Source organism: Jaculus jaculus, chromosome 19, assembly GCF_020740685.1.
Source record: "Jaculus jaculus isolate mJacJac1 chromosome 19, mJacJac1.mat.Y.cur, whole genome shotgun sequence".
In the NCBI taxonomy this organism is placed as follows: Eukaryota; Metazoa; Chordata; class Mammalia; order Rodentia; family Dipodidae; genus Jaculus; species Jaculus jaculus.
The window spans coordinates 5150655-5162525 of record NC_059120.1 but is presented as its reverse complement, the minus strand read 5'-3'; the positions used below and the strand labels follow the sequence as shown (position 1 = coordinate 5162525).

Sequence of the window (11871 nt, the reverse complement as noted above, 5' to 3'; positions counted from 1 at the left end):
AATAATGAACTTAGCCTCACATCCATGGAGCGGCAAGGCCAGCAGGGGCCGCCTCACACCTTGGCATCTTACATGCTATCAAACGTCTCATCAACATACACCCTATCTGTCAATCTGACTTGTCAATCCCCCCGAATAAGCTGGATTTATTAATATATGTTGTTCTTGCTAGTTGCAGTAATGAGCTCCGTGACGGCTGGTTGCTCTCAGGACCACGGGCAGAGCAAAGCGGAGGATCTGTCGCTAGATTCTGTGGTGGGAATTGGAGGTGCCTTTTAACTCGTGCCAATGATGGTGACTTTTGGTTGCTTGCCTGATCTGCCTGGGGCGACTGAAAATATCACTTTACTTTTGCAAGGCTGATCATCAGCTTGTGCACTGATCCCAGATTCAGAAATGCAACCAGACATATATCCACTAGTTCTTAGCCATCCCAGTCAGCCCCTCAGGCCGGATCTGTCCCGGAGACACAAATGCATGCCAGTGGGCCACTGAGCCCGATCAGTGCTCAGGGCCGGGACACCTACTTGCCCAGGTGCCCACAGCTCACATCACCAGCCTCCTTGACCATGCCTGCATAAGAAAAGGCTTGGTGACAACCTTGCTTGACACCTATTTGTGTGTGGAGGTAGTTCGTGCTGGACGCCATCTGTCCTGACTTGGCCAGCCACATCGCCTGGGGCTCTCTGTCTGTGTTGATGGATTTCTTTGAATAGTGGAGTGTGTCCAGTGTTGGCTAAGTCAAAAACAATGTATGAACCCAGGTGTTAACAATCACATTTCTTATCACTTCAGAAAACCACAGACCATTTATTTGTGACTTGTTTATAATTTGAGGAGACAGCCAAGATAACAAAATAACGACTGTCATATCTGTATGTCCCACCCTTTGTCTTTGAGGTATAAACATCTCTCCACTTTTGCTGTCCCTATTTGTTCTTTTTAAACACATTCTCCACTTGGTGAAATAAAACCGATTTGTGCCTGTCACTTTTTGGTGCTTCTAATGCTGGGTTGTGTAATTAAACTCGTGTTAAAATTAAAACTGGAGCTGGACAGTTGGCTTAGTCGTTAAGCGGGCTTCACTTCCTGTGCCAGTGTGGGGACCTGGGGCATGAGACACCTGAGTTCAAATCTCCAGAGCCCCGCGCACAGCTGGGCATGTCCACACACACCTGTACCTGCAGTCCCACTCGGGAGCAGAGACCCTGGAATCAATGGAGCCCTGCAAGTTCCAGGAACCGCACAGATTGAGATTCTGGCTCAAACAAGACCAGGGGGAAGAGGAGCAACGGAGCAGGACGCCTGGTGTTCCACCTGGGCCGCTGCACTTGAGCGACTCTGCAGGGAGCGTATGTGGAGCTTCAAGAGCACATATCCTGCACACACATGAAACAGGAATGTGGGGCTTTCTTGCCAATACGCCAGCATGACAGTGCACCAATAAATATAGGGTACTCCAGATTCTTGTCTAATGAATTTAAAGAATTAATAATCCATAGACCAAAGGGTAAGATTTAGAGAGACTTTATTAGATCAAGAGAAGGAAAGAGAAGAAAGTGCAGAGAGCTCCGGCCATGTGGAGGGCAGGAGGGGTAGAGAGCTGGTGTGGGAGTAAGGGCAGGGGCCTCTTCCCTTGCCTCAGCCCACCTGGCTAAGGGAAGGCTTATCAGAGCCTGGAAGGCCAGGAACCAGCCAAGAGAGAGCTGTCCCCTGGTAAAGGTCTGTTTATGACGTCACTGTGGTGGGGCTTGCCTTCAGGCTCAGGTGAGCCAGAGTGAGGGCTGATTGGTCTGGACTAGGGACTGGTCAAGAAGAGGCCAGTCATGAGACCAAGTGTTAGGACTAAGCTTAACCATTCACAATGTTAGGATTAGATTTAAATTCTAGGAAAGAGGAATTCCATCCCAAGGAGGGGCTCAGGTTATACATGGCAAGACAGGTCTAGGGAACTCCTTTAGGTGAGAGATAAGGAGAAGCAAGATTCTTCTCTGATCTCTAGCAAAGTGGGGAATGCAAGGGCAGACTCAAGGACATTCCTGCCTTTACTTCAGAAGGGCCTAGTCACCCTAACTGCCTCACACACACACCTCATACTGCATCACACACACACACACATCCACACACAAAGAAACACGCTCAAAATTTTTTTTAAAAAGCTTGAAATCCAAAGTTCATGACATAGCTCAGTTGATAAACTGATAAACTATGTTTTTTCCAGCTTTTATTATTAGATATGGACATATTTTGAATGTAAACATCACATGTTGGTACCATCCTTTCCCTCCTCCCTGCCCCTTTTCTGAAGAGGCCCTCCTCATTGGGGATGCAGGTCAACCCCATGGGGATTGTGGGTCATGCATGTTTAAAAGCATGAGAACCCAAGTTAAATTCCCAGAACAAGCACGTGTCATCTCAGCTGTGGGAGGGACAAGACAGGCAGATCCTCAGGGCTTGCTGCCAGCCAGTCTGGATTACTTGGTGGCTTCCAGGCCAGTGAGAGTGCTCATCTCAAACAAAGGAAGACGGCGCCTGAGTAACGACACCAGGCTGTCCTCCTCCACATCTCACACGCACACGCACCTTCAAACAAACAAACAAACATGAACACACACACCCATGTTCACGCACAAAAACAAGTTCAACTCCCCATAAACAAGCTGTCAGAGATTCCATCTAAAAACAGTAGTTACTGACCACTGCACTGTGGACTGAAGGTTATACCTTATCAGGGAAATACATTTGAAATTACATAGCAATGTGACTTATTTCTCAGACTGAGAAAGAAATTACAATCTCTCGGGTCTCTGCTCCTTTCTATGTATGACTTCCTTTCATTTGGACCTAGAGAATCCTCATGTATCCTTGGGGATAACTTTGTCCCTCCCTACAGGGTCTCCTGTGCCCAGTGGTCTTCCTCGGTCTGGGCTGCTCAGTTGAAACACTGTCGCAGAGCTCCAGCAGAGCAATTCTGAGCGCTTGTGGCCCTGTGGACCTGCAGAGCCATCCGTGTGGGTGTGACACCCCACCCACCTTCCAGGTCCAGCCCTCCACCACCAGTACAGTAGTTCCTTTTCTTTTCCTCTTTACTTCCTTTCCTTTCTTCTTTCCTTTTTTCTTCCCCTTCCTTTCACTTCTTCTTTCATTCCTTCCTTTCTTTTCCCCTCCCTCCTTCCCTTCCTTTCTTTCTCCCTTTTATCCTTTCTTTCTTTCTTTCTTTCTTTCTTTCTTTCTTTCTTTCTTTCTTTCTTTCTTCCTTCCCTCCTTCCTTCCTTCATTTCATTCTTTGTTCTTCCCTTCCTTCCTCCCTCCCTTCTCTTTTCCTTCCTTATTTTTTGTCTTTTTTATTTTTTCTTTCTTTTGAGACAAGTTCTCATGTAGTCAGGCTGTCTTCACACTTGGTATGTAGCTGAGGCTAGTCTGGAACCTCTGCTGGTATTATATACGTCGGCTACCATCCTGGGTTTTATGTGGTGCTGGGAATCTAGCCCTGGGCTTTATACCTGCTAGACAAGAACCTTGCCTGGTGAGCCGCATCCCCTGCCCCACTCCTGCTGTATCATCCAGCGTCCAGTCAGTACCTGCTAGCCCTCATGAAGTCAGGAAGGCAAGCGTAGGGTTCTCTCACCTTCCTATCCTTCTCCAAATAGAGTCCTTATGTGTCACCATAAGCCAAGTAGAATCCTTATCCATCATTAGAAACCAGAAGCTTCTGAGGGGAGTTCTGGCCACAGATCTTTGTTTGCCCTGTATAGTGTTCTAAAAATTAGAGAATTTTACTCAAGCTTTCCAAATTTTCAGCTTCTTTCCAAAAAAAAAAAAAAAAAGTAACGTGTTGATTCTAGAAGATAGTTCTAAAAAGGTGTAAGCAGAGTGAGCTTTAGGAAAGGCTGAGCTAAGGGACTGCTATTTCTTCCCTCTGGATTCCTGACTCCTGGTTAAGACCATAGCAAAGATAAAAAACATCCATGTCTGGCTGGAAGGATGGTTTAGTGGTTAAGGCACTTGAATGCAATGCCAAAGGACCCAGATTCAATTCCCCAGGACCCACGTAAGCCAGATGCACAAGGGGGTGCATGCGTCTGGAGGTCATTTGCAGTGGAGCCCTGGTGTGCCCATTTGCTCTCCCTCCCTCCCTCTCTTTTTCTCTCTCTCTTTCTTTCTCTCTGCCAAATAATAATAAAAAAAAATCTGTGTGAGACACTTTTCTCACAGTGGAGGTTGTGGCACTCAATACATACAGCAATATTGGGTTAATTTTACTCTCATTCCTCCACCCCCCTTTTTTTTGAGGTAAGGATTCACTCTAGCCCAGGCTAACCTGAACTTCACTATGTAGTCTTAGGCTGGCCTCGAACTCACAGTGATCCTCCTACCATTGCCTTCCGAGTGCTGGGATTAAAGGCATGTGCCACCATGCCCGGCTCATCCCTTTCTGAATCTGTGATGATTGGACCTTCCAGAAATAAAAAGAAAATAGTCCTTTGGTGCAATGTAGACTTTCTGTGGCCTTTTTTCCTTAGCCCCCCCTGAGGCTCTGAAGAAGCACGTGTAGATGTAACACTTGGCTAAAGCATCTAACGTAACCTCCCTCCAGCACGGAGGTTTTGGGTGGGTCTTTCTTCTCCCAGGACTGGGAGAAGGTTCCAAGGAATTGGTCAGGATTCAGTACCACCGTGTAAACATGTTTCCTGGAAGAAGCTTTGAACTCATTTAACTTGATGTCACTGCTCCATGTGAGAATCTCCTCCTGCAAGTTTTGCGTCTCTTTCTTGACCATATCTAGAGGTAAAGAATGCCTTCTGTACATGTCACCTCTCTAGTTTCTGGACAGTCCCTACGTGAAATGCAACGTGTTCCTAAATTTTTAGGGTTCTGTGATAATTTCTGTTGTTTGATTCTGGAAAGGTCTTTCCTTTTTTTTTTTTTTTTTAATTGAGTCAAAAAGTATCTCCTACCATTTCTAAGTTATCTCTGAAGGTACTATCCAGTTCTTCTCTCTTCTGGATAAAGTCCATTCCAATATTCAGTGATATCAGTACTTTCCATCATCCCATCTCGTCTGGCATCACTTTACAAGTTTCTCCGATGAAATAGCTTTCCAAGTATTCACTATTTTAGTAAACAGCACAGTACTTGATCGGTCACATACCAAGACAGCTCTTTACTCTGCAGCATTGAATGCCATAACCAGAAGCTACAAAACACTCTCTTCTTTTCCCTGTTTCAGTATATGGTCCCTTAGGCAGAAAATAAAATGTGCAAAGGGCATTGCCGGTGGCACCGTCCTCGTGGATTGGGCATGGGTCATGCTCAGGTACACCATGCACATCAGCATCACTGGAAGTCTCTGCTGCACCCTCGCACAGTGCCAGGCACACGTGATGGGGTGGAGTGGCTTGTCACAGTTACCAGGCGATGACAGAAAGACACACGTGTCATGGCAAGGAGCCAGAGGATGAAACTGGTGGTGGGGAAGTCGGGGGAGAGACTTACAAGTGTGTTGACTTCCCGTCTCGTATGCACACGACTGGCTGACAAGGGGGCCTTGTGATATCCTCACGCCGAATTAGAATATAGTTTAAAGAACTGGGCCCTGGCTTTTGAACGTGGATCAACCGTGACTGATAGGTACTTTGAGATGCTGCCGCACGTGTGCAGTATTACGACTATGTTTAGTTCTGTGCAAAAAGAGGACATTGCATGCTCGGGGGCGTGGAGCAACACTACATTCATGCTTTTAGTTGCCATGTCTCAAAATGACTTGATACTAAGATTTCAAGAAAATAAAACAACCAGGTATATCTCAGATAAGTGAAAATTTGGTCAGGAATCATGGCATTTTGTAGAAGAAAGTAGTTTGTGAGGCTAAATTGAGAGCAACCTGCATCAGGGGAAGCCTCTCTAGATGTGTACCTTGGTTAGGGTCTCACCTTGTTGACTCAGTTGGCCAAACCATCAATCTCTTCCAGCCTGGTCTTTCTTGTGTGCCTCATGAGTGTGACACCTCCCCTTTCTGCCTTTTTTATAGACACTACACTTCTTTTGCTCCCTCTCGGCACCCTGCAGGGGGCAGCGTAACACAGGGCCTGAAGGTCTCTAAGGCGGTGTCCCCACTTGAGGTGTGTGACTTCAGGCAAATTACTTCAATTCTCTGCTTCTCAGAATCTTTTTCTGTAAAGAAGGTGAAAATCACGGTATTTGAGAATAAGAGGAGACCTGACATTTAAAGCACTTGGCACGGATCCTGGTTCCCACCACGCGTTCAGCATTGTTTTTAATGGTCGTTACTTTACTCCTGATCCTGGGACTGTGACAATAGTAGAATTTATTTGCTTTGATGACAAAGCCTACAACTGTCCTCCAGAAAGCTGGACCCAGAGTCCCTTTGAGACACACGGAACCATTGTCCTTGTTCTTTTGAACATTGACGAGCCTGTCATTTAGTCAGCCTGAAAATACAAAGTGGATTTCCAGCAGAGGAGGTAAAGGGAGGGGTGGTCAGAGTTGTGTGTAATGATCTAGATATTTTCAACCCGCAGCTTCCTGCTGGTTTCTTCAAGACACATCTTTCCCCAAATCCTAGGTGTCCGCTCCATGTTCTCTGAACAGTAAGGTGGCTCGGGTCCTGCCCCTCCCAGTTCATCCTTCAGCCCTTCCTCGGGCAGCTGACTGAGGACGGCGCCTTCCTCAGAAGGGCTGAGACTCCCTCATGCCGCCCTTAGCAATGCTGCTCCGCTTGTCATCCAGGCACATCGTCTGTACCCTGCTGCCTGGCTGCCCAGGTCCTCAGTGAGCCACAGGGTGCCACCTGGGATACCAGATACTTAACTGCAAAAAGGATGGAGAAAGGTTATTAGGTTTATCTTGGCCAAAACCTGAAATCTGAAATACACTAGTATTTAACAACCTTTTATAATCCTGCACCTTTTTGTGTATTTAAAAAAATTATCACAAGCCCAATGTTTTTAAAGACTGTTTTTATTCAACAATAATATGTAATGTGTTCCTATGAGACAGACAAATGTACCACAATGTGATTACCCAAATAAATTCTAATGCAAAAGGAAAAGAAAATGAAATCTTATTTTTACTTATGTTTGGGCCTCGGTGCCCTCTGTAAACATGTTATTTCCTCTAAATGTCTAGATGTATGGAAATCCTGAGAATTACCTGTGACTCTTATCACCACCTTCATAAACCCTCAGGAGTCTGCCACATCAGACTGGGAATCACTGGGTATGTCTTCAGCTGAAACCTTTAAAGCCAAATTAGCCAGTGAGAAAAATCTCATGCATATTGGAAACTATGATAGTTCAACATTCTCAATAAGTTATTTCTCTTTTTTTTTCATTAAGACTTTTTCCTTGACTACTAATATATTGTAAGTAATTTCCCAGCTAGTAGGGAATTCACTACTTTATTTTGGGGGAGGAGACATAGTAGTGAAATTAGGAAAGATTTGATTCTTCTGCCTACAAATTGGTTGGCTTTATTTAACCTAGTATCTTTCAGAAGCTCAATTTCATTACCAGTAATGAGAAATGAGAAACACAGAGGCTATTAATGGTAAGAGACTACTGAGAGACCTTGAAGGAAAGTAATAAGCACATTTCTCACCTCCACTGTATTGGTTACTTTTCTCATTGCTATGACCAAAAACCTGACAAGAAGTAATTTAGTGGAGGAATGGCTTATTTGGGCTCATAGTTTGAGGGCACAGTTCATCATGGCAAAGATGGCATTGGTGATGGAGACAGGTCTCAGCTATAGCTTTGGGCTCCTGAAGTTTTTCCCGTTCACTTGGAAACAAAAGTATAGGGATTCCTCGAGAGATTGGCAGTTTTGTAATGTAACGCACATACTAATTCAACATCAGGAGTGATGGCTTTAGGGCTGGGTACAGCTCAGGAGTAGCATGCTTGCTTAGTTAGTACAAGGCTTTCGGTTTGATCCAAAGCATATTTAAGAACAAGAAAAGGATTCCTTCCTTCCTCTGAATTTCTTCTTTAGTGAGTGTCGTAGTTAGCTCCACAGTGCTGGGATAAACATCCAAAGTGGACACAGTTTAGGGGAGAAATGGGATTTATTTCAGGCTTACAGATCCAGGGGAAGTTCATCTGAGGAGGAAGGAGCTGCTTAATTCCATACATCCAAGTCGAGAGAAAAACTGCAGCAAGCCACACACCAGCACCAGCACACACAAAGCCACCAGAGTGCAAAACTGCTCTCTATACATTTGGGCTGAAATCAGACCCACCTCCCATACACCTTAGGGCTGGACCCCAGGATGCTCCCCCCCATGACACCTCTTCTAGCTAGGTGGCTGGAGACCCAAGCTACAAGCTTAGTAAAACATCTGAGTCTATGGGGCCATACATTTTCAAACTACCACAGTGCATTTCCTTCCCTTAATAAATGTCATGTCAGATTCCACATTCTTAGTGAGGATAAGGAATCATGGTTATAGGGTTTGCTCTCTGCACCGGTGCAAGGCTGTCACGATGGGAAGGAAGCTTTCATCCCTGAGCCAAATGGGTTCCCCACCACTGGAAATGGAAGCACAGAACTAAGAGGTGCTTGATGCTCCAAGGTGTTCTGTGCTCACACCTAGTAATAGAGGCTATTTCCTGAGCTTGGTGCCAAAGGGGAAAAAGCCAAGCAGTTGACACTGGTTGGTGCTGTCGTGTGTAGAAATATTTAGTAAGCAGGGAAAAGGAATTTGTCTTTTTTGGGGGAAATATAGTTCAGATGGCTTATAAGCAAGGCTGTCATCTCCTGCAGCTACCAATCCCATCAGTTAGTTGCTGGAGGCCCTGAATCTTGCTCTAACCAAAGCTTAAGAAACACAAGGCTCCTGTCTATATGCAATTCAGGGCAGGAAAATGTTTATTTATGAACCTTTGATACCAAATTCTTCAAGTTCTTCTCTTCCAGTAGGAACATTAAGGAAAATGGGAATTATATTCAATGGTTCGACCAACTGATGCTATTAAATATCTCCTAACATCCTGCTGACTTAGCTAGCATCCAAGAATAGAAGCTTCCTCTGGAGTCGAAGGAGATGAGGCATGTGAGCTCTGTTTGAATCATGCTTCCTTGGCGAATTCCTTATCCTTTTCCTCTCCCCCCCCCTTTTCTCCTTTTCCAAATCACTGCCTCCAGTAGTGCTTGTGATGCAGAAGGCAGGGCAGGGTTTACAGACACCCACCAGGCCCACCCTCAGTGGGAGAGACTTACGCGGCCAATGCTAACCTGTCAGGACTTTCCTCGTACTTCCCAAACCCATATCCTCAGCCAGTGCTCACACACCCTTTCAGGCCCTCATGAACACTGCCTCATCTTTGAGTTAGTATTTCTTTCTTCTTCTTTAATGAAAGTTTTGGGCGAATGTATGGTTGGAGGAAATGGGTGGCGAGGTAGATGGGGCCTGAGTGTGAGAGATGAGCCTGCTTCCTGTGGTCTCTCTGCCCCTTGATGCACACAGATGTGAGCCAGCAGCCTGAAGCTCCTCTACGTGCCATCCGTGCCCAGAGGGACTGCACCTTCAAGCCACAAGGCAGAGTAAGTCACTCCTCCCTTAAATTACTTCTTTTTTTTTTTTTTTGAAGAAAATGAGCCATATTTTTATTCCATTTCTTGCATTTGAAGTACTCTTCGATGACATCCTTGGCCTGAGATTCCTTGCCGTAGCCCTTGACAACTACACAGCTGCAGCCAACCACCTTGCAGGGTTTCCCCTCACGATCAGTTTTGCAGAGGCCTACCCATTCCCCTAGTTTCTTGTTGTCATCAACCTTAGTTAGGTTGATTTGGTGTTCTGCACAAAGGGCCTCCACCAACTTGACATACATGGGCTCATCACAATTGGATGCAAGCACACAGAGATGGGTTTGGCGTTTGTCTCAGGCTTTGGCGGCTTCGTGGATTCCACGTGCTGGGCCGTCGTGGATGAGGGCACTCTTCAGCACCTCTTGCAGAGCAGTGTTCACGTCCATTGCACCTCCAGCAGCAATGCCTTCCTCGGCCATGGCGGCGGGTTACGGAGGAAGCCGAATCTTGAACGCACCCGAGCCTCCTTCTCTGCACGATCCGTCGGCGGCAGGGAAAGAGGCTAAATTACTTCTTGTCAGGTCTTTGATCGCACTGAGGAGGAAGGTCACCAGTCCAGTCAGTGTGGGAAATGTGTTGATTATTTTCCTGGATCATCTCCCAGCACTCAGGTCTACCTGTTTTTCTCTCTTCTTGTTCCTTCCATCATACGTGGTCCTTCCTTCCTGGTGTGTACTGGGACAATATGGACAGAAATAACCAGGCTCTTAGGGTATCTTGGTCCATTTTCTATTGAGTCTGGTGTTATATTTATGAAGAAAAGAAGTTATTACTCCATGGAACTGAAAGAATCATAGATCTAAAAGCCCCACAGCTGGCTGTGTGCAAGCTGGAGAACGAGACAAGTGGGTTCTGTGACTCCACTCAGACTCAAAAGCCTCAGGACCAGGGCAACTCATATGAGACTCTGCTGAGCTCAGCCCCGAGGGCCCTGGACAAGAGAAAAGGCACCACTGCCCCAAGGCCAAGGAATCTGCAATTACGGTCACTAAGGACCAAATAAGAGTGCTCCAATCCAGAAGAGAGATCACCAAGTCCTTTTTCTGTGGTTCCATCCTAGTCACGAACCCACTGGGAGGTGCTGCCCACATTGAAGTTGCTCTCTACCCGGTCCTCTGACCCACACTGAGCACCCTTTGAGGACATGTCACTGCCATCTCTTCATCTCACAGTCCAGCAAGACGGACACTTAAAGTGAACCGTCACTCGAGGCTGGAGGAAATGCTGATATGTTAGTGAGGAGGGGTCATTAGCATCACAGACCATGGGAATGGGGCTGGAAGCAGTGGGGGGTGGACTGGAACAGGACTGGAATGCACTTTATACATACCTCCACCACAGCATTTGTCCTGGCATCTTCTGTCTGCTTGTCTTTATAGCCAGTAGACTTGAAGTTTGAGAGTAAATACGAGTCCTGCCAGTACTTTCCACCAGATGCCTAGTGAATAGCAGTGAGCTAAGTCCATTGACCATCACCATCCCAGCTGGTGTGTCTGTGGAATCAGTCCCATCCAGAAGTAAGGGCAGTGGGATATATGGACCCCTTGCCAGTCCAGGTTACTCAGACATTTCACTTGGGAATTCCCTTTGACTGTACCACCCTGCCCATTGTATGTGGCCTCTCAGCCTTTCCTTTCTCAAATGCCAACCTGTGCTCAGCAGCTCACTGGAGTCTGCATGGCTTTGTCTGCTTTTGCCATGACGGCTGGGGTAGAGTGTCCCCCAGTGTAGAGTGCCTGCCTAGCCTGTGCAAGGTTCTCCTTCAATCCCCAGCTCTGCCAAAAGACAATAGCATATATATATATATATATATATATATATATATATATATATATATATATATATATATATATATATATATTTGCTACTATGACAAAACATCACAGACTGGATAATTTGTAAACAATTAAATTTTATTTCTCACAGTTCAAGAGCCTGGGAAGTCCAAGGTCAAGGTGCTGATAGGATTGATGTCTGGTGAGGTCTGTTCTCTACTTCAAAGCTGGGGTCTTGTTGACAACTTCTAAACTTACAGACAACAGACCATGGTATTTCCCTCCCCTGCTTTCCCCTCCATGACTCTGCTCTCTGTCATATCCCCTCCCTCCCTCCATTAGTCTCTCTTTAAATTTGATGTCAGCATCTTTTTCTCCTATTATGAGGGTCTTGTGTGGGTATTGCTAGGCAGTGTGAGGTCATGGATATCGAGGCCAATTTCTGTCTTGACAGTGGTAAGGATGGTGCCCTTCCTTTGGCTCT

At 46.0% G+C, this 11871-nt stretch overlaps 1 pseudogene; it reads right to left on the bottom strand.

The window, feature by feature from the left end:
* Nucleotides 1-6034: 6034 nt before the first annotated feature.
* Nucleotides 6035-10072, bottom strand: LOC101605970 (annotated as a pseudogene).
* Between the last annotated feature and the right edge of the window lie 1799 nt (nucleotides 10073-11871).